The sequence below is a fragment of the Monodon monoceros genome, unplaced genomic scaffold (genome assembly GCF_005190385.1).
Source record: "Monodon monoceros isolate NGI ecotype Baffin Bay Population unplaced genomic scaffold, NGI_Narwhal_1 Super_Scaffold_9, whole genome shotgun sequence".
Classification (NCBI taxonomy): domain Eukaryota; kingdom Metazoa; phylum Chordata; class Mammalia; order Artiodactyla; family Monodontidae; genus Monodon; species Monodon monoceros.
Genome location: NW_021703786.1, coordinates 54,125,783 through 54,152,395, shown reverse-complemented (window position 1 = coordinate 54,152,395; position 26,613 = coordinate 54,125,783). Strand labels below are relative to the sequence as shown.

At 51.2% G+C, this 26,613-nt stretch overlaps 1 protein-coding gene across 4 annotated transcripts in view; it reads left to right on the top strand.

Annotated features, from left to right (window-relative positions):
• The window catches only part of KSR1 (kinase suppressor of ras 1), a 148,818-nt gene that overhangs the window by 14,841 nt on the left and 107,364 nt on the right, over window positions 1-26,613 (top strand). Inside the window, exon 1 of one of the 4 annotated variants that reach the window (XM_029211443.1) lies at window positions 17,972-18,028. The exons of the other annotated variants lie outside the window; for them this stretch is intronic. The gene's annotated coding sequence lies outside the window, so the exon portion shown is untranslated. Of the gene's footprint in view, window positions 1-17,971; window positions 18,029-26,613 lie in introns of those variants that run through there. 4 annotated transcript variants of the gene reach the window in all.

The window sequence follows — 26,613 nt, the reverse complement described above, 5'->3', positions numbered from 1 at the left end:
CATCTAACAGCTAAAACTAAACTTCCCCTCTGGCCCTGTTTGGTTTAAGCAGTTTCCTGGCCTGGCAGGATTTGTTTTCTTAGCACCTGTCTCGTCAAAGTTCCCATCCCACTCGTCACAGCAGACCGACCCCTGCCATCCTGTGGCTGCCAGAGGAGGCAGTCAGACACGCTGTTCCCCTGGGGAAATGGAGCCAAAGTGGCCCACTGGGGTGCACTGTTTGGGCTCGCCGCTCCTGTCTTCTCTTCCCCATTTTGATCACAGGATGCGTGCTTGGCCTTATTCTAGAAAGCTCCGCTGGTTCATGGGCTGCTTCTATTTGGAGGAAAGGCCAGGTGGGTGAGCTGCAGCCGGTAGTAGTAGGTAAGGGGACAGGTTCTGGTGCTTGATGACCTGGGTTCAAACTCTGCTTCCTTCCTGGCTAAGCTTGTGTGTCTTTGGGCAAATTGCTTAACCCGTCTGAGCAACAGTTTTCTCATCTGTAAAATGGAGATTATAATAGAATTGTTTCATGGTAAGTGAGATGAGCCATGTAAAGCACAATGCCTGGCACGGAGTAAACATCTTTTTATATATTATATTACTGGTTTTTTCTTTCAACAAGTATTTAGTTAGCATCCACTCTGAGTTGGACACCCACTGTGGGGTGGCCACTCTCAAACGGGGAAGTAACTGAACGAAATTGACAAAAAGTTCAGCTCTGTGGAACTTGGGTTTTGGTGTTAGGAGGAGACGTTCAGACAATAAGTCAATGAGTGAAATATATTGTTTGTTAAATGGTGAATGTGCTATGGAAAAAAATGAAAGCAGGAAGAGGACCGAGGCGAGGAGTGGTTTAATTTTAAATGAGGGGTCAGGATGGCTTTGCAGAAAAGGTAATGTTTGAGTAAAGATCTCAGCAGGGTGAGAGGGACTCCCTGGGGATGCATTTGGGGAAGGGTTTTGGAAACTGAGGTCCAAAACGTGCAGAGGTGGAAGGAGTTGCCTGCGGTGCTGGGGCCAGGTGAGGCCAAGAGGTGCCCCGGGTGAAACACCTAAGCGGTGCAGCCCTCAGGTGACCTTGAGCCAGGCATCTAGGAGCAACGGGGAAAGGGTGATGAGAACAGAAGGTTGTGAAAGGTACCAGGGCTACATGTGGGCTCCTCAACGGGCCCAGCCTCCGTCCAGTAGAATCCAAAGGGATTTTGAAACTCAACCCTCATTTCTTATTAAAAAATGGCATTCGGGGGTTGCTACTCACTCACCTGCTACCAAAAGCCCTGTCGCCGACTTACTGAAGGTGCACTGCTTCTGACCACATGGGCGGATGGCGGGGCCCTGGCTGGGGCCCCCTGGGGCCCTGCCACCCATTATGGACATCACCACGCAGGCGAGCTGCTTTCATTCATTTCACAGCATTTGCTGAGCAGCCATGGTGGTGGATCACGCCCGTACGTCCTGGTATCACCTTGCTCATTTGTAACCCCAGGACGACAGCTACTCCTGGAGTCAGTCCATCCTTCAAGGGAGCTTTCTTAAGGCAATCATTCAGTAGAAGAGAACAGCAACATTTATGAGGGTATTTGCATTATCTGTAATACAGAAAAAAATGAGAATAAGGTAGATGTCCGGTGGCAAGGGGATGGTTAAACATACCGTGATGTGCAGCACACGATGGGTTGTTATACACACAGCCATTAATTATGAAGACTGGGTAGAAACATGACCATATTTATATTACGTTAAGTGAAAACATAAAGAGTGCAGAACTACAAATGCAGCCTTTGTAGTTATGTAAATATGTAAAACTATGTCTGCAGATGGAAAAAACTAGAAGAGAAAAGAGTTGTGTGTGTGTGGAACTGTTTTTGGAAAAATTCCATTATGATCGTTAATATTTTCTTTCTTTCTTTTTTTAAATATTTATTTATTTTATTTTATTTTTGGCCACATTGGGTCTTCGTTGCTGTGCGCGGGCTTCTCATTGCGGAGCACGGGCTCTAGGTGCGCAGGCTTCAGTAGTTGTGGCACACGGGCTTCAGTAGTTGTGGCTCACAGTCTTAGTTGCTCCGCGGCATGTGGGATCTTCCCGGACCAGGGCTCGAACCCATGTCCCCTGCATTGGCAGGCAGATTCTCAACCACGAGTGCCTGCCACACTGGAGGCACTGAGCTGCTGCTCAGATACTGGTGGACTTGACCAGAGACCCCTGTCCCCGAGGTCACAGTCTGATGGCTCGGCCCCCTCCCTTCTCAGTGGTCAGGATCAAAAGCTAGCCACGTGCTGTGATGCAAAACTCACACCTTCTGGAATAAAAATGAGACTCGGTCCTGCAGCTTCTCCCCCAGGGCCTTTGTGCAGCTAGTGTTGGAGTTGGCTGAGAAGTAGAGAAGTTTCCAGAGCTGCCATGCCTCCTGAGGGAGGTGCTATTTCTAGCAAGCAGACCTTGTGGGAGCAGAGCCTGCCTGGTACCCGGAGGGCTCCCCACATCTTGGCTGCCTGACTTGATCCCAAGTCGAGATCCAGCCTTTGAGGGAGCACCCAGTCCTGGCTGCAAGGCCCTCTGGGTGAGGGGCCATCCCAGAAAGGAGAACCCCTGCTGTGGGCTTTATCTTCCGGGTGCCACACACTCACAGCGCAAACACGGCACGTGATACTGCCCAGGAAGCCGGTGGTTGTGGCTCAGAGAGACCCGGGTGGCAATGCTGACAACCACTGACGACCTCGCTGCCCGCACGCTGAGAAAAATCCTCTGGGTGTCTGGAGGATCATGGTGGTGGTGAGGAGGACGTTTGTGACCGGAGCAAGCATTTACTGAGTGCTGTCTGTTCTGGGCTCTCGGACAGCACTGAGAATGCCGTATCCACTAGTCCCTTGCAGGGCCCCCAGGGTTGGTGTAGGTCTCACTTCCGCTGCATGGGGGGGAACTGAGGCTCAGAGAGGTGGGTAGAGGTGGGTGAGCCTCCTGAGGTCACACCCATGGGTTCAGAGGTCTAGCTGGTTACAGAGCCCAGGCCTTGGCGTTTTCTGTGTCACCACACACTCATCCGGGGAGAAGTGCCAAATCTGACTACGCAGTGAAAAATGCCACCAGCGCAGTGGTTAAGAACCCGCCTTCCTGGTCTGGGAAGATCCCACATGCCGCGGATCAGCTAAGCCTGTGCACCACAACTACTGAAGCCCGCGTGCCTAGAGCCCGTGCTCTGCAACAAGAGAGGCCACCGCAATGAGAAGCCCGCGCACCGCAACGAAGAGTAGCCCCCGCTTGCCGCAACCAGAGAAAGCCCACGTGCAGCAACGAAGACCCAACACAGCCAAAGATAAATAAATAAATAAATAAATAAATTTATATATAAAAAGACACCCCTCTGCCTCCCCCTCCCCCTTCCCACCCATCCCTCCTGGAAAGCCCTCGCCTCTCTGCTAGGCAGCCCCTCTGCTTGCCACACCAAATGCTCTGGGACAGCCTCCGGTTCTGCAAGAAGGGTGACTAGCGCGCTTTTGCTTTAAAGGAAGGATTTCCTGTCTCTTTAAGGACAAAGACTGCGTGACCTCTTTTTCCAGAAGCTTCGGGGCCTCACACAGTGCTTGGCACAGAGTAAGTGCTGAGGAATTAATGAGGGTGTATTGTGATCGGCGCTGAATTAACCTCACATTCCTAGAGAAATAATGTGAATCAATGGAAAAGGCCGTCTAGTGCAGGAGATGGGAATATGGCCTCTGGGGTCAGAGGCCCCAGGCCCTGGGTTTGAATCATGCCTGTACCATGGACTGTTTCTAACTGTGGGCAAGTTATTTTGCTTTTCTGGGTGTCAGTGTCCCCACCCGTTCCGTGGGGACAAGACCTGTGAGGGCTGCTGCGAGGATTAAATGGATCGTCACGTAAAGTGCATGGAACGGAGCTTTGCCCACAGTAAGCACTTGATAAAAGCGAGCTGTCGTTGTTGCCTGCTTTTATGTTATTGTCATGCATGAGAGTAAGGAGAGCCCCCCAGCTCGGTTCTTACCCTTCTCTGTGGCTTCAGGGTCCAGACTGAAGGCCACCAACCTCCCCGCCCTTCTCCGCCCCGTCGTGGGGCTCTGCTGGTAGTGTGGATGGGGGTTATCTCTCCAGGGAGATTAGGTGCATGGGGGGGCGGGAGAATCTTGGGAGACCCAGACCCAAGTCCCGGCTGTGTTGTCACCCTGTGACCCTGGACGGGTCCCCTCACCTTCAGGGAGCCACTTCCTAATGTGGGAGATGAGAACGTAACGGAGTCATTCCCAGGGTGACAAGGAGAGTGAGATCAATGCCGTAAGACGCGGGGCACCGCAGGCGCTCAGCAGACGTCCCTCCCCCATCCTGCAGGGCAAGGGCCCCTCTCACACTGGCCTGAGTTCCCCAGATCCTGGATCAGTGGGGACAGGATGAGTGGATGGCTGGTTTCTCTCTGCCCGGAGTGGAGCCGACCTCCACCCACCTCTCTCTGCTCTGTCTCCGCCCCTCCTGAGGCAGGTGTGGCGAGGTTGGAACAGGTCTCTCTGAGTGCAGGTGACAGAGATGGCTGCTCTGAGCCGCACTGGTCCTCACCCGGCTTTCCCTGTTCAGACCCCCTCCTTTCCCTCACAAACACGCTGTCCTCAGGCTTCCCTTCAAACGGGGTTGCCCCAGGCCTCTGCTGGGGCTTCTCCTGCTGGGTTCCGCTCCGAAGGAGGAAGGACTTCAGGGGGATGTGAGCTGCAAGCCCAGGAGAGAATGGCAACCCTGGTTTCCGAGGCCTCTGCAAGCACAGGTGCGGTGAGAGCCCCGCGCAGTCGGGGTGTGAGGGTCACTGCCTGATGGAGGGGCAGCCGCACGGCGCAGCCAGCCGCCCGATGTGTGGGGTAACTGCCGGCGTTTGGGGTGAGCTGTGCCGCTGGGAGCATCAGGGTCCGGCGACTTCTCTATAGGACACTGGCCGTGCAGGCAGACTTGGAGGGTGTTGTGGAGAGGCATCCAGAGACTGGGAGCCTCTTTGCCTTCCTTGGGCTGTGTGTGTGTGTGTGTGTGTGTGTGTGTGTGTATGTGTGTGTGCGTGCACACGTGTGCACCTGTGTGTGGGTAGGTCTCAACATAAATAAGACCTTGGTTGGAAGTTCAGGGAAAGATTTAATGATAAAAGATTCCTTTAAAAGATGTTTAAGTCAGCTCTTGTCAGCCCTCTGCTGAGAACCCTCCAGAGACTGTCTCATTCTACTTGGTGTAAAAGCCAAAGTCAAGGTCCTGGTTTCTATCCTTCTTCCCATCGCTCTCTCTGCCCCAGCCCTATTGGCCTCCTTTGTGTTCCTTGAACACGCCAGGCACATCCAGCGTTGCCCTGCAGCCTTTGCTTCCCCCCGCACACCCCCCACCCCGGGTGAGTGAGGTCTTCTCTGACCACCCTCCCATCTGTCTGTCCCCTGCCCAATTTCATTTTCCCCATCCACACACACTGTGTGGTTTTACCTGTTGATTGCCGTATCCCCTGTCTAGAACAAAAGTTCCAGAAGAGTAGGGATTTTTATCTGCTCTATTCACTGATGTATCCTAATACCTAAATAAAGTAGCCTGGAATCATAGTATTCAAATGAATGAAAGAAAGAACAAACTAAGTTATAGAGAAAACTGCCAAGGCCTAGTGCAGTCTGGCCATCACAGCCTAGTAGGATCCCTTGACTAATTTTCCAGTTTTGGAAAATTGGAGTCGTTGTACCACCAGTCAAGGACTCGAATCATCTCTTAGTGTGTGTGTGTCCTTCTTTTGTGTCTTCCAGGTTAATGCTGGGTGTGCCCCAGGCTTCTGTGATTACGTTTGTATTAATCCTCTGGTGTTGATTTACAAAACAAAACAAGCTTTTTTTTTTAACAGTTTTCATCACTTCTTTAGCTATTGTTGCGGACATTATATCTCTTGGCTTTTTTGTTTTGTTTTATTTTGGTCAAATATACCGGAGATATTGGACTGCATCCTTGACCAAAGTCCTGTAGAGTAGACACTCAGTTTTGTTTAAAATCCAAGTAGGTTTTTTCTTAAACTAGATATTTTCTTTTGAGGTCTTTAATGGAATTCTCACACATTTTGTGTTCAATGTGCTGCTGTGAGTTACTTCTTGGACCACTGAGCTGGGAGGCTGGAGACCTGGGTCTGCCATTACTGGCTTTGTGATCTAGCATCCTTGAGACTCAGTTTCTTCATGTGTGCGACCGAGGGACTTGGTCTGGCTGATTTCCTCTGAGATCCCTCTCAACTCTAATGCTATGTCTCGTGAACCAAACTAATAGAGATCATAATGTAAGTTCATAGCACATGTGCAGCTTATGTTAGCCAATGAAAGCACGCTGCACTTGGTGTACATGATACTACTTATGTCCTGGGGCCCCTCAATCTTGGATCAGCCTCATGCTTTGCTGTCCACGTGGTTGGGGCCTGTGGAGCCACCATCCTCCTGCCTGGCTCCCTGGTAACCGGCAGCATGATGTACCGAGGCCATGAGCATTTGCAAGGCTGGTGTATCCCGTCCCACCCTAACTCACCCATGTGAGGGTTTACCTTCAGCCTCCTGTTTCAGCCAAACTGTAGATTGTATCGCCAAAGCTGATTTGGTTTGGATCCTGAGTGCTACCTGTGTGCATTGATTGAATTCCTTATGTTGAACCTCAGTTTTCTCATCTGTCAAATGGGGTCAGTAATTTCTCTCAGAATGGTTTTGAGGGTTCAACGTGACAATACAGGTCAACCGCGTAGTTGAAAGTGTAAATATTACCGATGCTGGTGATGATAAAGAAGAACTACTCTGATGTGGGGGTAAAGATTATCTCCAAAGGCTGAAAAGATAACAGAAGCTTGGGAAATCTGTAATCTACAAAACTAATTTTTTTGAGTCAGAACTGCGTTAATGCTACTTGGCTATAAAGCAGGTCAAAAGTCAGATGGGATGCCAAGGAAACCTGGGGAAAGCCAGGATTCATTTGTGTACGCAGGTGCCTCAGGGTACATGTGGGTAGCAGGCGGGGAGACACGGGCCTGGGGTGGTGTGGCCCCTCAGCCCCTCCTGGGTTTGCAGGAGCAGGTCCTGCTGCCATACACCAGCAAAGAGAAGGCCCATCTCTCTCTCTGGATTGCTGAGGCCGAGAGGGGGCCGGGCACTTCCTTCTGGGCTGGTTGCTCTAGGCTACAGGCACAAGGAACCTGTTATTTAGGTTCCTCAGATGCAAGTTCAATAAAGTTCTGTGAGTGTAGGCACAGGGATTTGGGGTTAAGGACCAATGAGGACTTTAAAAGAATTTGGCCCCAAGGATGTTAATTGCAACATTATATATACTGATGAAGAACTGCAAATAACTTAAACGTCCATCATCCTAAAGATACAGCCTCGGGCTATGGTGTAAGTGAAACCAGAGTACATTTAGTTAGATCTGTTGGCCTTTAATAACACCGAAAACTTGCTGTGAGGAATTACTGCTTGAAAAAGCATTCACAATATACCATTAACAGAAAAAAACAGGTTACTAAACAATACGACTCAAATTAATTATTAAGAATGAAATACGTGAAGGAAAGAGAAAGCTGTGCACATGCTTGTTATTGGTGGGTGGCTTCCCTCTGAATAGTGGAATCATAATTAACCTAATTTCTTCCTGGTGCTTTTCTTTTCTTTCCCATTTTTTTTTTTCCAGTAAACATGCATTTCTCATGTATGCGGGAGGGGAAGTCATGTTACAAATATAAAAATATTTTAGTTGGATTTTCATGTACTTTTAAATGTGACAAAGATTCCTCATGTTTTATTTTTTACGCCCACTGTAAAGTTTTAACCATTTGGTTACCCAGACCTTGTCCCCAACTTAATACAAGTATCTGCTCAAATGATGTGGCCTGAGCCTACAGATCAAGAAATAGATTTTTTTTTCAAATGTGTGAACTAGGAGCTTGAGAATGATGAGGGATAAATGGAAAAGTTCACAGAGCAGCTCGTTGACGGGTTCTTTGAAGTGAAATGATGGGTTCTTAAAAATAATCTAAAACCAGGAAAGAGAACGTTAGATCCTATCAGCTCACTTATGAGTGACATAAAAATAACAGACAAGTGCTTTTCCCCTGTGAGTTTACGTGTCATTTCATTCTGAAATCATTGGAATGATCTGGTTTAGGCGAAATTCTTCTTAAGGGAACCATTTTCGAAGGTTGAGATGCATCAGAAAGGCTGTGTTGCCCAAACCCCCCGCAGAGCTCACTCCCGCATCCCAGTGGTCATGAGTGATGGCTGCTGATGGCGTATAGTCCAGTTCCTCCCCAGGAATTGCCTTCAGCCGAAGGGAGCTTCCTCTCTCAAGGTACCGTCGCCCATCCAAAGATGGGCTACAAAGTCTGGCCCCTTGCCTCCATCTGGGACAATTCCGACGGTTCAGCTCCAGAGTTCCCGAGTTCCCCACGGGTCTGGCTGGGGCCTCTGTTGCAGCCGAGTCATACAGAGCCCAACTGCCCCGGCCTGCTTCCCTGCAGGCAGACCTCTATTTCAGAGTCTGCTTCTCAAGAAACCCTACCTCAGAGCCCCGATTTCACAGTGAGTAGGTCGTGGAGAAGGAAGTAGGATGCCCCTCCCAAGCACTCCTGGCCGGCATTGCCTCTCAGGACTGTAGTCTGGTATCTCCTTGCCCTCTTGTTTCGTTTAGAGCAAGTGGCTTAGATTCTCGGGGTCCCCAGTGAAAACTGAAGGCTGCAGACATGGGTGGGGGCCGGGGAATCTGCTCACCTCTCCCTGTGCGCCTCCCCTGACATCTACCTCCTGGGCCTGTGGACAGTGGCTGCTCCCAGAGGCTGGGACAAGCTGCCTGGCTCCCCCTCCAAAGGCTTGTGGGTCTGGACCTGAAGGGCGTCCACCTGTGCCCAGAGCAGATCTGTGCTTCTGCTGAGGCCAGAATCTTTGGCAGCTCCTTGCCTGGGGCTGTCCAAGCACCAACCTTTACTGCTGCATAGATCTCAAAAATGTTACCAAATCAAGTGGCCTTCTCTGGATAAGCAGACAGACGAAAGGAGGACTGTTGCTTCCTTAGCATTTGGTTGGGGGCCACGCCTCCTTCCTGCAGGACCCAGTTCCACCTCTTCGGCATGGCCTCTTGTGTGCTCCCTGTGCCCCCCCAGGAATCGTAGTACACATTGACCTGGGATCTCCCTGAGTGCCTCACTGTTTCATGCCTTTCAGCCTCTTCTCCCTGGAATGCCCGGAATTCCCCTTGTCTCTGACGGCCCCTCTCATCTGTTTCCTCTTTCCTGTCCTATCTTCCCCAACAGGGAATGTGCTGGGCCCTGAGCAGCTCCTTTTCGAGACTTGCCCTGTCTTTGTTGCTTCGTGGCCCCCTGCCCTAGGTACGCTGGAAACTTCTCTCCTGCCCTTTTCTTGCTGTATTGGCATGGCCCATTTCCTGGCTGGATCTCTGGTCTCCAGACTTGCTCTGGCATACGGACCAGGAAAGAAATATTGATCATGGGTTCCCAACATAGGTATTTTCACGTACAAAGTATATACACATACTCTGTGCTATTATAGCATGTCTATTACAATAATACATCTACAAAAATAGACAATTGAAAGGATGAGATACAGAAGGTTCTATTTCCTTCATGCAGCCCCCTCTGGGGGCCTCTGGCCTGGAATTCTAGATTGAGAACTCCTTGGTTGGCGGAGGGAGGGTCAGGGATTGTGTCTCCCCTGCGTCCTCAGTGCCTGGTACAGATGGGGCGGACTCTGCTTCACGGAGAGAAGGTAGTCTTCGGGTATGGGAAGGTGGGGAGCCACCGCCCCTTCCCCGCCCCTGAGGGTTCTAGCCTGTTCACAGATTCCAGAGGGTGATAATAGCAATACTGATACTTCTCATTTACTTGGTAAACATTTATTGAGCACCTAATGTACGCCAGACGGCGTAGTTGTTTCTCCTGCTCTACTGGGAGTGGTTCCTCGCATGTGTAAACTATGTCTCGTGTTCTCAAGATTTTTCAAGATTTTTCAAGAAGTTTATGTGACAAAGTCCCTTTAATAATACTCCCCTCCCTGTTAGGGGTTTACCCCACTTTGACAGTTGTGGAGACAGCCCAGCGAGGATAGAGAATTTCCCAAAGAGGGCTAGTGGCAGAGCCTAGATTAGAACCTGCTTTCCATGGCCAGCCCACTTTCCTAGTCCCATAGCACCGCCCCTGCCTGCTGGAAGGGCTGGCTTGGCCTCCACAGCAAGGTGAGTGGGGAGAGGGTCCACTGCTCCTCTGGGCCCTTGAGGAGCTGGCTCTCCATCAGTGGGGGTGAGTGTGCCGAGTCCCTTCTTATGTGAATCCTCCTGGCCCAGGCTGTCACCCTGGCTTGGTGTCAGCATGTGGGTCACCGGGGCCCTTGGTCTGGAGCTGAAGCAGAGAGGGAAACTTCTTGGGTGGATCCTGGGCCCTTGATTTATTTGAAGCTCCTGGGGAGATTCTCCCCCTTCTGAGGTGGGGAGGGAGCAGGAAGTAACAGGCCTGATTGCCCCCTTACAGGAAGAGGAGATTTAGAGGAAAAGCCCAGATACCCCCATCCCTACCCCACCCCCACCTGCTCTAGGGGTCGCTCCTGTGGACAGGGCTGTGTCTCACTCAGTGCGTGGTGAATGGGCTTTGGAGCCTCCAGACCTCAGTTTGCCATTTGCTAGCTCTGAGACCTTGGACAAGTCACTCCCCACAAAGCCTTGAGTTCCTCCTCAGTAAAATGGGCTAACAACAGACTCTCCCACAGAACCTCTACGAGGGCTAAATGAGGTCTTGTGCGCAGAGAGCAGCCTGCCGGGTATGTACATTAAGCTATAGAGTAAACGTTCTCGGGTTGTTAGCTGTTCTAATCACCTTCCGTGCCCCCAGCGTGCCTGGCTCGCAGTGGGGTGCTATTTGTAGAACAGAATATGTGAACTCAGGTTTCTTAGCATTTGTTAAATAAGGAAGTATTAAAATTTGGTTGGAGTTGTTTCTGGCCTTCAGTAAGTGAAGCAGGCGTGGTGGATTTTAGGATCCAGTTTTCCTAACTCCCCCTGGCTCTGAGGTTTTATGATTCTTCTGCACAGACCTTAAGATTTCCTTCAATGTAAACACACTGACAAGGGTGGTATTTTTACAACCGGCGTCTGGTTTGGCTCCTGGTGTCCACCGCTGGCTTGGGTCTGGGATCTAAGGCTGTTGAGCTGGTCGGTCTGGTGCCTGGTTGCTGGCGTGAAGACATCAGGGTAAGTGCTTTTTCCCCCCAGATGTGTTTATGACTGCAAAGTGGCCAGAATGTGGAACTCCCCCAGCGGGTTTGCTGGGGGCTGGTTTCCCAGGAGGTTAACTGCTGAAGATACAGGAGAGGCCATGCAACTCACAGTGCCTGGAGTGTCAGGACGGGAGATGGGAGCCTTGAAGCCTGCCCGTCCGTGTGCCCACAGGCTGCAGGCAGCGGCCTAGGGGACACGGGGTCGGGAGGCTCCAGAGCTGGAGGCTCCAACCTTGACTGTGTCCATCACTCCCATCCCGGGCCCCTCCCATGATTCTCCCTGCCCTGTATGTGACTGAGGTGGGGAAGGGGCTGCGGGAGGGTGTGACCAGGCCAGGCAGGTGGTCCTTGGGTTGGAGCAGCCTGGGAGCTCCTGGCTGAGAGAACAGGGGTGGAGAACACTGACCTGCACCTGGAGACTTGGCTTGGCTTCCTGAGTCTGCCACTCCCATGGTGTGTGACCATGGACCGGAGCTCTGAGCTTCTGAGTTGCAGCTTCTTCAGCTGTAAAATGGGGAAACTGGCCCCTTGGGTACTTTCCTGATCTGTGATGCTGAAACACCCTGGAGAATTGCCAGTGACTGGTATGGGTTTTTGTTTTTGTTTTTTTTGATAGGCAATTCATGCATGTGGTAAAAGATACTGAAAAGTTATAAAAGGATAGAGAGTCAAAGTAAACCTCCCTTGTGCCCTACCCCACTGGCTCCCTCACCCCCAGTTTCCCTTCTCAGAGGCATTCACTTCGAAGTTTTTAGAGATTTTCTGTGTGTATGCACCCATAAGTGTACACACATGTTCCCACCTTTAAAATTTTTAGTTTTGAAACAGCATACATCCAAAAACATGTACACAATGTATGTACGGTCTCAAGAATGAACACCTGTGCACCCACCACTCAGGTTGAGAAATAGAGCATTCCCAGTGCCTTAGGTGGGAATCATTCCATTTACTGTGTTCCTCATCCCATTTACTCAAGTGAGCGTGCTATTTATTTTCTTCTGTACCTTTTTTTTTTTTTTTTTACTTATTTTATCTGGGGTATTGCTGGACCACCAGGGAAGTCCCTATCTTCTTTTTAATAGCTGTATAACATTCCTTCTCTATGGATGTGCCAGTATTTTATTTTATTTGTTTAACAATCCCTCTTGATGGATATTCAGGGTGTTTCCAATCTTTTGCCATTGCCAACAATGCTGCAATAATTCTTCCGGCTTCCAGGAACTGACATTAATCAAAATATGCTGTAAGAGGTCCAGTTGCATCAGCCTCCCTGACCTGTCACTCGTTTACAAAACAACATGGAAATACTCAGAGCAGGGAAGCCCTGCATGGATGTCTCTGGTCCCCTCACACCTGGATGGCCTGTGCCCCTCTCCCTGCGCCTTCCAGGAGCCACGTTGCCTGTCCGCTGCCACGCTCTCCCGGAAGCCCCTCGGGGCTGGATCTCTGGGGGAGCGCGGGATCCCCCGCTGGCGGCTGCCACGGGCGCTGGAGAAGTGTGCTGCTGAGAACTCATCTGCAGGCTTTCTCTCCAAGCAGAAAAGTTCCTTTTCTTTTGATTGGGCAAAGTCACTGCGAGGGGCCAGGGTCTGTGCTTCTGCTTTTCTCCATCTTCTGCAGATGGGAATGAAGCAGGGGAGCTGGTTTGGGGGTTCAAGGCCAGGCCACTTGTGTGTTTGAGGGGATCCTTTTCCCTTTCGCTTTCCTGCTCCATCTGCCGCTTCCTCATTTCTTCTTTCCCATTCCTCTCTCCCTTTTTGCTCTTTTTCCTTTTTTCTGCACCCCCACACCTCCCCCCTTTGGACCAAAATTCCTGGTAAGTGAGCTCGTGCTGCCATGCACACGTGCAAACTTTCTGGCTCTTCTTTCCTTTCTCTCCCAGTTCTGAATGTGGACAGGCCACAACGTAGAAATTGAGGGGTAGTAGATGCTAAGGTCAGAGGTCACTGAATTGGGGGTAGCAGGCCTTGGCGCCTTTCTGCTGCTTGTCTCTCCTGTTGAGCGGATCTTCTGCCCCTGGTCTCTTTACTTCCCCCTCCTTCAGGGTGTGCGGCTATGAAACGGGGAGGGCTGACCTGCCCAGGAGGAGGCCCCAAAGAGTCAGGAATATGGATGATGATGGCCTTTGGGTTTGAGGGGCGAGGGGCTGGGAGGCGCAGTGTCCTCAGGGAGAAGAGGAGGTGCAGGCACCTTCTCAGTGACACCGTTCCCTGGGTTCACCAGCCTGGGCAGAAAGGTGACGACCCAGAAGCTTCTCAAATAAAGTTGGTTCAAAGAGGCCAATAGGCCAAGTTCTGGAAGCACATTTGTATTTGTGGGTCCGTGTGCATCTGTGTGTTCAGTCCCCTCTCTGAAAGGTAGTAAAAGTGCTGATCAGGTGTGTGGATTCCAGAATCCGGTCACCTAGGTCTGTCCAGGCTCCACCTCTTGTCAGCACACTGGAGGGACCTTATAAAAATCTTTTCTACGCCTCAGTTTCCGCATCCATAAAATGGGGCTGTTGAAGCATTAAATGAGATTTTCCTTGTAAAGCATTCAGCACATAGTAAATGCTGCGTCAGTGTTAGCAATTAGGAATATCTTTTACGTGGTTTTCAAACGTTTCAGGCAAAGCAATCCTCCTTTCTTTCCCTAGTGAAATCTTCTGTGGAAAGCCAATTTATAAAGAAAATGGAACGGAGTGGTAGTGGTTGAACGGGTGGGATGGGGGTGGTGGAAGGTGGGCAGCAGAGGCCCCGGGGTCTTTCTTCTGGGTTCCTGAGCCTCTTTCCTGTGATCCAGGGAGCGGCTTGCAACTCCTGGACATAATCAGGTTGTGCAAATTGGTACTTCCTTTTTGGATGGTACTTTGACAGTACTTATTAAAACTGAAAATTCCTCAGGATTCAGCAATCCAAGTCCTGGGAATCTGACACCTATAGAAACCATGGCCTGTACACATACAGGTATATGCACAAGGCTGTTCAAAGTAGCACTGTGATTACAAGTAAAAGTTTAGAGACGCCTAAGTCTAGTAGTAAGGGAAACAGTGAATCAATTATGAAATCCTATATAACTGTAAAGTAGACTGTCTCGGAAAGAGTTTCATGACATATTAAGTGTAAAAAACGTCAGATGCAGAACGATATATCTGGTGTATTCCTATTTTTTAAAAGCATGTGTGTATGTATTTATACCTCTAGCTGTAGATACACACAGGTGCACGAGAACCCCATCATTCACTGGTATAGGAACCAGCTGGGAAGGGTACCCACCGAACTGTGAACTTGACATTCAGGGGATGAAGGGGAGGCTGGTATTTCTTACTTTATGGAGCTCTTCCCGGTCCCCCAGAAGACTAGTACTTTGGGTAAGTTTGCTTTGTAGTTGGTGTCTTCCTCAGAATTAAAAAGAGGTCACCTTGTAGGTAAGAAAACAGCTCCATGCTAGGTGGTGGGTTTGCCCAACATCGCACAGGTCTTTGAAGGAGGAGCTGGGCTGCAGGTGCGGGCTCTGTTGCTACGAAAGCTGGCCTGCTGAACGGGGGCCCCTGGCTCCTGCCTTGTTTTTCCCCTCGGCAGGTGGGCTCTGTGGGCTGCGTTCCTGATACACTCTGCTCGCCATCTGTTGGGGAAGCAGTTGTGAAGCTGCTGGCAGTGCCTCCCCACCATGCCTAATTTAACAAGCCACCCTTCTCTCAGTAGGCCTCGCCCAGGCTAGGGGATCACCTTCAATTATTCACAGGGGTCAGCCACCTGATGAAACTCCTTTGCTGGAGACAGATGGTACAGACAAGCAGATGCGTGGTAGTTGGGAGGAGAGGAGAGACTCCTTGCGTGCAACAGCAAGGAGGGAGTGGCCTCAAAAGAGAATTTCATGAAGCATCTAGGAAGGTAATTTTAAACGCTGATAATCTTGAGGCCGTGGTTCAGAGGTGAACCAAGCTGAAGACAGCCGGCCCAGCACACGGCAGGCACGCTTTGCTTTCCCGTTAGTCTGAGGAGGGAGGGGTCAGTTTAGCTCACCTTTGCATTGCTCTGAGATCTGTTCAGAGCTACGCCTGCTTGTTTCTGGTGCCGGCTTACTCCCCTAGGAACCATCTGGCATCCATTGGCCAGCTCCTTCTCCAAAGTCACTGGACCTGAAGCCGAACACTGGCCCTTCCTCTGACCCATCATGTAACCTTGGACAAGCCACTTCTCCTCCCTTGGGCTGAATTTCTAACACTCCTATGATCTCTCATAGCTCTAGAACATTCAGCGAGTTATGTGCTGTACATGTCGTTTGCAGGGAGAGTGTCATGAGCTGGACAAAAGGCCCTGAAGTTGAGGCACCGTGCTTTAGTGGATCTGCCAGGTGGATCCTGAGCAGCCACATCTGCACTGAGACTGGCCTGGAATCGGGAGGAGGTGGGACACGTTTTGAGCCTGAGTCCCCACCTGAAAAATAGAACTAACGGCGCTTGCCTTGCAGGATGATGAGGATTTGTGAAAATACGGTTAAATTCCTGGCACGTGGTGGGTGCTCACTAAATGGTATTATACACTTAGTACTTGGCATTCTCAACCCTGCTTTTTCTCTTAGCTGGAAAATATATTCATTCCGTGGGGGGTGGGGGTGGGCATTGTCTTGCTTTATAGATGCCGCTTCACAGAAAGCATTGGCCTCACTAACCTTTCCCAAAGCAATGTGTGTTCCTCCATCACGCTGATTATGGCTCACATTGGGCATCTGCTGTGTGCAATGCACATGACGACTCTGATCGCCTTTAATCTTCGTGAAACCCTATGAAGTAATAGGGAATATTATCCCCATTTTATAAATAAACAAATCGACGCTCTGGGAAGTTAACTGATGCACCCAAGGTCACACAGTCAGTAAAATGGTGAGGCTGGGAATGCAGCCATATAGTTCAGATCTCAGAGTCCTCGTCCTTAACCATTATGTGTGCTTTTCAGAACAGGGCGTGCATTAGGGGATCAAGAAAAAGCTCTTGGACTGTCAGACGGGAAGTCATGCCCTTGAATCCCTTAAGGTGGTAGATTTTCTAATCACAGACATTTAAGATCAGCCCCATACAGTGCTCCTGGCTTGTCAGACCCTGAGGTGGTGGATCCCGTGTCCCACATGGGCCAGATGATTCAGTTTTGTCTCGTTTATTTGCAAGTGACCTTGAATTCCCTAACCCCCAGAGAAATGTGTTCTTAATTTGCCCTGTTCTCAATGCTGACCTTTTCCCCCCTCGAACTCAGATTTAAATAATCCTTCTCCTTCTGTGTTGTCATGCACTTAAAAAGCAGCATCATAAAAAATCCCAACCCTCGGGCTTCCCTGGTGGCGCAGTGGTTGAGAGTCTGCCTGCCGATGCAGGGGACGCGGGTTCGTGCCCCGGTCCGGGAAGATCCCACATGCCGCGGAGCGGCTGGGCCCGTGAGCCATGGCCGCTGAGCCTGCGCGTCCGGAGCCTGTGCTCCGCAACAGGAGAGGCCACAGCGGTGAGAGGCCCGCGTACCGCAAAAAAAAAAAAAATTGCAACCCTCAACTCTCTGTAGTTATGGGGTACAGTGGTGAGGGAGGGGCACTGAATAGGAAATAATGGGATCTCCAGAGCATTGTAAGTTGCACTGGGTATATTCAGTTGCAGGGTTGAAGACTTTTGCCTGCTGCTGGGACAGTTAAAAAGCAAAGCAGCCCCTGCTTCCGCCAAGATTGTTGCCTGTTGAATTTTCGCCCTTTAATTTGGGGCACCTGAGGGTCCCATTCTGAGTACCATGGACGGGGGCTCACATCGCCTCTTCCGCTGCCTGGCCGAGGCAAAACTTGGGGTTCTTGGGGAGGTTTGGTTTTGTCCCCACCATTCGAGGCGGCTGCCATCAGTCTCAGCCTTTGATGTCTGCCAGGGTTTGGAGCAGCGGCCCAGAAGCGCTCACGGGTCTCTGTGGAGTGGAAGCCACACTCCTTCTCCCCCTCCTCTGTCTGTGCGGTGGGGTACAAAGAGCTACCCCGAACAAGTAGGGATTTTTTTTTAAGGCCCCCAAACAAAGACCTAAATTTTGAGAGTGAAATTGCCACGGGGGTTATGTGGGGAGTGTAGAGAATCATTCCTGGGGACGTGGGCTGGTGGGGATGAGGGATTTAGGAAGCACATTTGCCTGGCTGTCCAGGTACGTGGGCCTGTGGGAAGGGAGGAAGGGAAGGCACAGGCAGGTGGCAGTTTTGGACGCCCGCCTCTGAGTGAGGTTAACAGAATGCATCTATCCCAGGTGTTAAAAAAATGAGTGAAAGGGATGGGTTTCACTTGCCTGGGGTCGCTGTGCCTGGTCAGCAGCCTTAACTGGACCTGGGATTGCCACGTGTTCAGCCGGCCTCGACTCTACAGGGTTAATGTTTTCTTAGAGACCTGTTCAGGGATCAATAGATTAGATTCCAGAGTGCTTTTGATTTACATTTAAAAGCAATCAAGAGCGGGAAGGAGATTTCTGGCGTTTGCGTGCTGTTTAAAAGCTGAATGGATGACAAATCCTGATGGAGCTGTTCCCTCTCGGAGTGGATGGCCTCGTTATGGAGACTGCTCTGTGAGCACCAGTGGGCGGTGTCCCTTCCAGGTTGTCCAGGAAGCAAATTTTGGACTCTGACTGCTGACTCAGTGTGGCCTGCTGGGTGGCTCCCTGCTCCCGGGAGGCGGCCTTGGCAGTGTCCCTGGGCCCAGCCCATGAGCAGGTGCCCCAGGTGATCCTGCCCAGACACGGCAGCAGGAAGGACAGAGGGAAGGAGCTCTGGGCAGAGTGGACCGAGGAGGGCGCCGCGGGTAAGCGGGTGGCCAGCGGGGAGTGAGCGGCGCAGTTGTGAGTTGTCTCCAAGTGGGGGAGGCCTGGTTGTTTTCTTTATCTGTGGGGCAGGGAAAGAAGTTGGAAAAGCTGAGCTTGGTTTTGGAGAAGGTGTGTGCTGGGAGCTTGGTCTCAGCAGAGCAGAAGCGTCTGGCCTTTTGAAGAGAATGCGCAGCTTAGAGGCGGAGGGGATGGGATGTAATCAGGAACCGATCCTCTTACTTACCCCCGCCGACCTGCCCTCGCCCAGGTCTCTTACTCCCCTGGCCCTATCCAGTGTCTCGTTGGTAGAAAAACAGTCTGTATGTGTCTGTGTATCTGACTCAGGAGGCCAGGGAGCCCCTCACACAGAGTGGGTGAGGTGCAGCGGTCAGCCTGGACCAGGAGTTCGAGGACGTGGGGCTCCGTGTCTAGCCGGATGATGACTTAGGCCTGGTTCCTTGGTCTCCCTGGGACACAGCCCCCTTCTCTGCCCTCAAGGGTAGAGATAGGCAACGAGAGGGCGGCTTGGTGATTCTTTCTGTTTCGTTTTTTTATTAGTAAATTTATTTAACGTTTGGCTGCGTTGGGTCTTCGTTGCTGCGCACGGGCCTTCTATAGTTGCGGAGGGCGGGGGCTACTCTTCGTTGCGGTGCACGGCTTCTCATTGTGGTGGCTTCTCTTGTTACGGAGCACCTGCTCTAGGTGTGCGGGCTTCCGTAGTTGTGGCTCGCAGGCTTTAGAGCGCAGGCTCACTAGTTGTGGCGCACGGGCTTAGTTGCTCCGCGGCATGTGGGATCTTTCGGGACCAGGGCTCGAACCCGTGTCCCCTGCATTGGCAGGTGGATTCTTAACCACTGCGCCACCAGGGAAGCCCCTTGGTGATTATTTCTAACGACCCTTCTAGCTCTGAAATCCTATGAACAATGCTGTCTAGTAAGACTGCCTCCACCAGGTAACACGTGACTGCCAAGTGGGTATTTTAATCAGTGTGACTTCAGAATCACAGGACCAGTTCTCACAGAGGGTTCATTGCTTCGTCGATCATGCAGTCCCCGTGGAACCTGAGTTGATGGCGGGGCTACAGTTGGTTCGGTTTTGTCTGACACTGATCAAGCACAGACATTCTCTTCAAAGCCTAGAAGCATCTTATTTATTTATTATACTTTTTTTGGCCGCACCACACGGCATATGGGATCTTAGTTCCCCTACCAGGGACTGAATCGGCGCCCCTTGCATTGGAAACGTGGAGTCCTAACCACTGGACCGCCAGGGAAGTCCCTAGAATCATCTTATTTTTTCAGGTGGGCTTATATTTGCCCATTATGGTTGGTGAAATTTTGTTTCCCTGTGTTGCCCCGGAAGCCCAGAGGGAAGGGTTTGGAAAAATGTGTCCTTTTTGGAATGGGATACCGTTGCCTGTAAGGCTAATTTATGGCTGGGTCTTATGTGGGCAGATAGTAAATGTTTCTGGAACCTTCTGGGCTCTGCCCACTGTCCTGTGAGGAGCCCCAGGCTCTGGCTTATTGGGACCTCATGGGCCAGTGGTCAGGCTTTGCATTTTGCTCTCAGGATGGGCCTGTCTCTCCTTTAGGAACTGCAGCATGAACAAGTCTTATTCTGAGCAACAGACTGAGGCGGAAGGGTGGTGTTTTAGGTTTGTCCAAGGGGATGCCTCATCTCTAACCACCCAGATATGACTGGAAAGAGACAGCCATGATGCTTCTGTTTGTCTCCAATTCTGTTTAATAAGATGTGGGGGGAGAAGGATACATATAAAAGATACTTCTGGTTAATGAAACCCCAATTTTTCCCAAAATAAGAAAACCTGAGGCCTTCTTTCTCTGTTTTGTCGAGGCTTGTGGCTGATCCTGCTGGATTTAAATCTGTCACAGCCAGATTTCCTGGTCCTCCTTCCTTGTCCCCCTGGACGGAGGGGAGGGCCCCGGCATGGTTTGGGTGCTGCCCAGCTGGGCCTCTGTCTGACAGGGCCCGAGAGCAAGAATTCAGGTTGAGACCTTGTGGGTGCCATGGTAACCAGCACGCGAGGCTTGGGGGACCTGAGATTAATGATTAAGCCCTTCATGCTATTTCAGATGAGTCAGTGGCCCTCAGCATTCCCAACCCCCAGCCAAACTGGTGTACCTTTTACCTTGATAGCCTTTCCCACTGAGTGAAGATGAAAAATGTCTTAGAGGAATACTGAGGGGCTAGCAGGGTGGAGGTCGGGAGCGTGGCTGTCAATGGGGCAGGTGAGTGTGCTGGTGGCCACAGGCACGCGGGGTCATCTTCTAAAGGCCGAGAACGCTGGACGTGGCCACCCAGGCCTGCCCTGAATTTCAGCTTCTGTTTAGAAGGTTTTTTTTTTTTTTTTTTTCAGTACGCGGGCCCCTCACTGTTGTGGCCTCTCCCGTTGCGGAGCACAGGCTCCGGACGCGCAGGCTCAGCGGCCATGGCTCACGGGCCCAGCCGCTCCGCGGCATGTGGGGTCTTCCCGGACCAGGGCACGAACCCGTGTCCCCTGCATCGGCAGGCGGACTCTCAACCACTGTGCCACCAGGGAAGCCCCGTTTAGAAAGTTTTAAAAGCCCATGTGTGTTTTCATTTTTCTGTAAACGGGAAGCATCAGATTCTGACTGATCTGGTATTTTCTAGGGTGGCAGTAGTAAGTGGTCCTTTCTTCCCTCCCATTGGGAAAAGGGGATGAGCAGATACTTGGTCTTCTGCTCTTTTAGTCACACCTTTGTTTTGTTTTGGCCGTGCCGTGCGGTGTGTGGGATCCTAGTTTCCCAGCCAAGGATTGAACCCCGTACCCCTGCAGTGGAAGCGTGGAGTCCTAACCACTAGACCGCCAGGGAATTCCCCGCACCTTTGTTTTATATGAGGACAGCAGACATTCATCCGGGACTTGCTGGGTGCGTTCCTGATAATTCCATTCCATCCCTTAATATCTCCATGGAGGCGAAGGACCAGCAGCCCCCTACAAAACACTGAAGCAGGGAAAGGTTGAGTAACCAGCGTAGGGTTGGGCAGTGGGCAGCTGTGGCGTGTGGATGGGATTTGTCCTTTTGTCATTACAGGGCCAGCAATCCCAGTGCCTTTCAAGTCTCGGTATGGCTGTCCTTTCTAGAAAACTCAGCTAAGGACAAAGTGCAGGGTGGGCACCCCAGACGATTTCAGGGGATGCCCAGATGTGGCATTAACTACCATAAATCCCATAACAAAGCAACTGTCTCCTTAGACCCCCCCTTCCCGGCTTTCAGTGGCCTCCAGGCGAGGGTCTGAATGCCATCTCCGTTTTTAAAAAGCAAGGGGCCAGATCATGAGGAAACGGGCCTCTGGATCCCAGGCTTCCGCAGGCAACAGGGTCTGCTAGATTTAAGAATATTGTTTTGTTTCAATGAGACTTTTTTTGTGGAAATCTTCTCTGTCTGGCACAGATAATGGTGTCCCTTAATGGCAATGATAATAATTTTTAAAAAAGTGAATAGATTTAATAAAAGAAAATCAAATAAATAATAGCACTGGTGGTATATGCCAGTAGTGAACAACATTTGAGAAAACCTGCTTGACTATAGCAGCATTTATGCCAAGAGGAAACTCAGTGACCGAGAGGGAAGTGCACCTTTCTGGAAAGTCAGGCACAGTCAACGCATGCATACACACAAGACTGTCAGGGTGACAGTTTCTCTCAGGGATGGGCAGACAAGTTTGTACAAGTTTTGCTGCAAGAAAAGGGGAGTGTGTGTGCATATGTGTATGTGCTGCTTTTTCCTTCAGCAGTAGTATTACTTTGCCCTCAAAGATGCCTCCTGACCAGCAGGCTCTACTTACACACAGCTTGGTGTGACAGTTCTGTCTGGGTGATTTTTAACCACAGGGAAGCAGCCCGGGAGTTTCCAAGGAAAAAGCCCAGTTGGCCAAACCCCATTTTTAAACTGTGTCTGATGTCCAATTTTCCAGACAGTCTGGTGGTTCTCAAATTTTAGTCATTACCAGTGTCACTTGGGGACCTTGGTGGGAGACAAAGGCTCCGGACCTGCCCTACCCACCCAGCGGGGCCTCTGTGTGCCCCAGGTAATCCCGATACACACCAGTGTCTGAGCTCGTGGTCCTGTCACAGGCTGCAGGTCCCAGCTCTGGCTGCCCGTGAGAGTCACCTGGAGAGCTCTTGAAGATTTGAGGCCTGGACCCACCCCAGAGAAGCCCAACCAGAATCTGTGGGGCTGGGGCCTGGCATTAGGATTTTTTAAATGCTTCCTAGGTGCTTCTGCTGTGTGGACCGGTGGAGACCCACTGGCCTCAGTAGAGACTTTGGGGGCAACTTTTTTGTTTTTTATAATTAATTTATTTATTTTTGGCTGCGTTGGGTCTTGGTTGCGGTGCGCGGGCTTCTCACTGCAGTGGCTTCTCTTACTGCGGAGCACGGGCTCTGGGCGGGTGGGCTTCAGTAGCTGTGGTGCGTGGGCTTCAGTAGTTGTAGCTCGCGGGCTCTAGAGCACAGGCTCAGTAGTTGTGGCTCACGGGCTTAGTTGCTCCGCGGCATGTGGGATCTTCCCGGACCAGGGCTCGAACCCGTGTCCCCTGCATTGGCAGGCGGATTCTTAACCACTGCGCCACCGGGGAAGCCCTGGGGGCCACTTTTTAACCACACCTGGGAATGCTCATGATGAGGAAGTAAAGGGCTGCATGAGGCCTTTACAGAAATTAGTGTGTCTGCAGAGAAAACCCACAGGTCTGAGTTCAGGGTTTGGAGGACTTCTGCGAAAAAATGGAGATGGGAGGCCAGTAACCCAGGGTGAGAGGAAGTGCACGTCAACCTGTTAGAACCAGGTCAGGGGGGCTAACAGCTTCAAAAAATGGGAAAGGCATCAAAAGGGCTCTTGAGAATTTGTTCAGAGCGAGAAGAGCAAGGGCACGGTAAGCCGCAGCTCGGCCAGAGCCCCGGGGGTGGAGGGGAGCAGGGCGGCGGCTCACGTGGCCTCTCTGTTCTGTTAGGTCCGTGGGCAGCAAGGGTGACCCAACCCGGAGTAAGAGAACTGAGGCAGAGAATGGAGTGGAGACGACCAGAGAGCACCGGCTGCTTTCTTTTTCTTTTCTTTTGGCCATACCTTGCGGGCTGAGGGATCTTAATTCCTGGACCAGGGATCGAACTGTGAACCCGTGCCCCCTGCAGTGGAAGCCCAGAGTCCTAGCCGCTGGACAGCCAGGGGAGACACCCCTCTTTTTTTTTTCCCGGCTGATTTCAATGAGGCTACCCTGTCTCATCCTGGGCACTTGGGAACCTGGTCATCCATCATTGTTGGTCAATTTAAGGCGCTTTAAAGGGAGAGCCAGGCTTCTGAAGACTGGCCTGGGAGTTGGGGAGATTGTCCCTGCTTTTAAGAAGTTAGGAAAAAGTGAATTCTAGAAACCATAGTCCGGTGAGCTTGGGCTCCATTTCCAAGAAACTTCCCAAAAGCATGACTGAGCAGCTGTTTTGTGAGCAGGTTTGGAGCCCAGTCTGGGTCAAGGTGATGGCCACCTTTTTTTTTTTTTTTTTTTCAGAACAAGGCATGCCAGGCTGGCCTTTCCTGTTCTGGTAGGTAGCTGGCTGCCAGGTCGGGGAGCGCCTGAGGCCTCTCGACAAAGCATTTGGCCAAGCACTGGTGATGTCTTCTTCGTGGGCTGCCGGAGTCTAACGCATCAGTGAAAATCCTCTTGGAGAGATGCGGAAATAGGAACTGGAGGGGATACAGCTGTCTGTATCAGCCGCCCCTCAAAGCAGAGGGGGCCCCTGAAATTCGATGTAGAAGGGGTCTGGTGAGGCTTTCTCCTTGGAAGGGGGGGCAAGGGGGATTTGAGAGTGTGACAAGCATCCAGTTCATTTAAGTTACCTGTCATGTGAGGGTAGTCTGGGAGGGTTGGTGGAGATGGAAGAGGCTGAAGTCATCTGTTGTGTCTGTACCACCTCTGCCCTCATCTTGCTGGTGGATCTGGGTCAGTCTGGAGGAAGGCACATCCTGCATCTTTGCAGCACTTGGATAAAGGCATGATTCCTAAAGGCCCAAGGCGGGGAGCAATGAGCCAGCGTGGGTGACCATCCAGCTTATAAGGGGAACAGTGGGCCTTCCGTAGATGTGGGTTCCATGTCGATGGATTCAGCCAACCACAGATGGTGTGCTGTGTTTTCCATCCCTGGTTGGTTGAATCCATGGATGGGGAGCCTGTGGATTCAGAGGGCTGAGTCTGGGACTTGAGCATCCATGGATTTTGGTACCCACAGTGGGCTCTGGAGCCAATCCCCCGTGGATACTGAGGGACGACTGTATAGGGTCGGTAGGCTGACCTGCCTGAAGGAGGTTTCCCGTAGTGCTGTGGGTGTGAAGCTTTGCACTGTGTCAGAAGGCTCCTAGAAATGTTACCCTTGAAGCCTGCCCTTTAGCATGAGTCAGAAGTGGCCCTGGTGATCTTGGAGATGATGCAAGTTGAGGCTGGAGAGGTTAAGTGACATTCCCAAGGCCACCCAACCAGTAAGTGACGGCTGTGCAAGTGCACATGGAACAGTCTAGGTTTGACTGTGTGAACAAGACGGATTTCAGTTGCCGTTGTGCTCCAGAGGCGAGGAGTGCCTGCCAACCAGCAAAGCAAAGGTGGGGGCTTGGGCCATGCCAATCAAGGTCTGATGTTCAGACATCATCGAAGCTCCATCCACCTGGACCAGCCAGGCCTCATCTGACATTCATGTTCTGTTTTGGGTACCACACTTTAACTTATTTGGTTCCAAGTTAGAAATTGTTTTTAAAAGAGTATTGTGAAGTTCTAGTAGTAACATTGTAACAACTGAAAAGTTAGGAAAAATTGGGGGCTACATTTTGGAAGGATGTTGACAGACTGGATGATTAAGGTTTTGGAGGTATGAGAAACGGGAAGAAAAGGCCTAGATTGTCCTTCTGCAAGGAGGAGGGGAAAGGGGGCTGCTGGGTCATGGTTCTGACCCTGCCAGGTCTTGGCACCAGCCTCTTCACGTGGCTTAACTCTGAATCCCTGACACAACCTTACTGAGAGATCACACTTAATGAACCTCCAGGATGCAGAATGCAAACCAGATCGCTGGCATTTCTTTGAGTCCTTCCTATGTGCCAGGCATTGTGCTAAGATTACAACTTGTGTGAGCTCCAAGCTGCAGAATTCAGACCAAAGGCTGTGCAAGTCTGTAATAATCATTGCTGTTGTTTGCAGAGCCATTCCTATTATGCTGAGCAACTCTTGTACATTATCTCATTTAATCCTCATCGCAGCCCCACAAGGCAGCATTTAGGTTTGTTCTGGTTGCTTCGGAGGCAGGGCATTGACCAAGGCTATAAAGTACATCACCATCATCATTGGGAGTTATTGTAATTTTCATGCAATGATCACTGAGCACTTTCTATATGCCGGGCACTGCAAAACACTTTGCATCATTGTCATTAATCCGCATAACAGCTCTATGGAGATTAGGGGATTATTATCCCCATCTCGAAGTGGAGGAACTGAGGATCAGGTTGGCCCCTATGGCATATCCATGCTAATTTCATGCAGGTTACTAAAAGGTGTCCCTCACGTGGACCAGGCCAGGGTGCCTGGTTTGGTGAGGATATGTGGGCTGGTTTCCTCCCACCAGCCTGCCTCCTGGTCTGGTGCCCTTAGCGCAGGGCTCAGACTGCACAGCTGTAGGCAAGGGCCCTGAGGATGACCAAGGCTGAGGAGCTGGTTAAAGCCACATAGGAGGAAATGGCAGAGCTGGAATCCCAAGCCGGGTCTGCTGATTCTGGAGCTCATGCTCCTAACCAGTGCCGAGGAGAGAGAACCTCGTGCTCATGAGAGACTTCCAGGTGGATGGGACCATCCTTGGGCTGGTCCTTGGAAGTGATCCCAAGAGAGACAACAGGTGGTCATCTGTCAGGATGGAGGATGGTGGCCTCAGTGACTACGAAGGGCCCCTCTGCCAATTCTGAGAGGCTGTGATCCAAGTAAGGCATTTGTGTAAGCTTAACGTCTTCAAATCTGCCATTTCTCTTCCATGTTCCCTTCTTTTCCTTTTGCTTAAAATCAACTCCATCCTCTCCTCCCCTCCCCCTCCCTCCCCCACCCTCCAGCCTGGGGTGAAAAGGCTACCTGACTCTCGTGGGGGCCGGGTTGGGGATGCTGGTGGGGGCGTGGTAGGTGGGGGGTGGCTCGAGCTGTGTGCAGCCTCACAGTTGGTCACTGTAGCCCACAGGTGACCGCGTTGCTGGCCGTAGCCCTTCTCCAGGAAGACCCTCATTTATCATCTCTCAGTGCTTGCCCACACTTGAGCGTCAGCACATTCTACCTACACCGTCTGGCATAATCATGACACGGATGTTGTTTGACTTCAGGCATTGGGGGTTGGAGTGCAAATGGCAGGAATTCTGCAGCAGCCTCCCAGCCTAGTCTTGGACGCCTGCCACCGGGGAGGCAGGAATGACCTTGGGCCGAGTGACTGACTCTCTGCTTTCTTGGGAAGAAATCTATGCCTGACTCTTCCCATGTCTTCTCTTGGGCGGTGACGCTAGCAGCAGCGCTTGGTGGTGATGGTAACACAGCG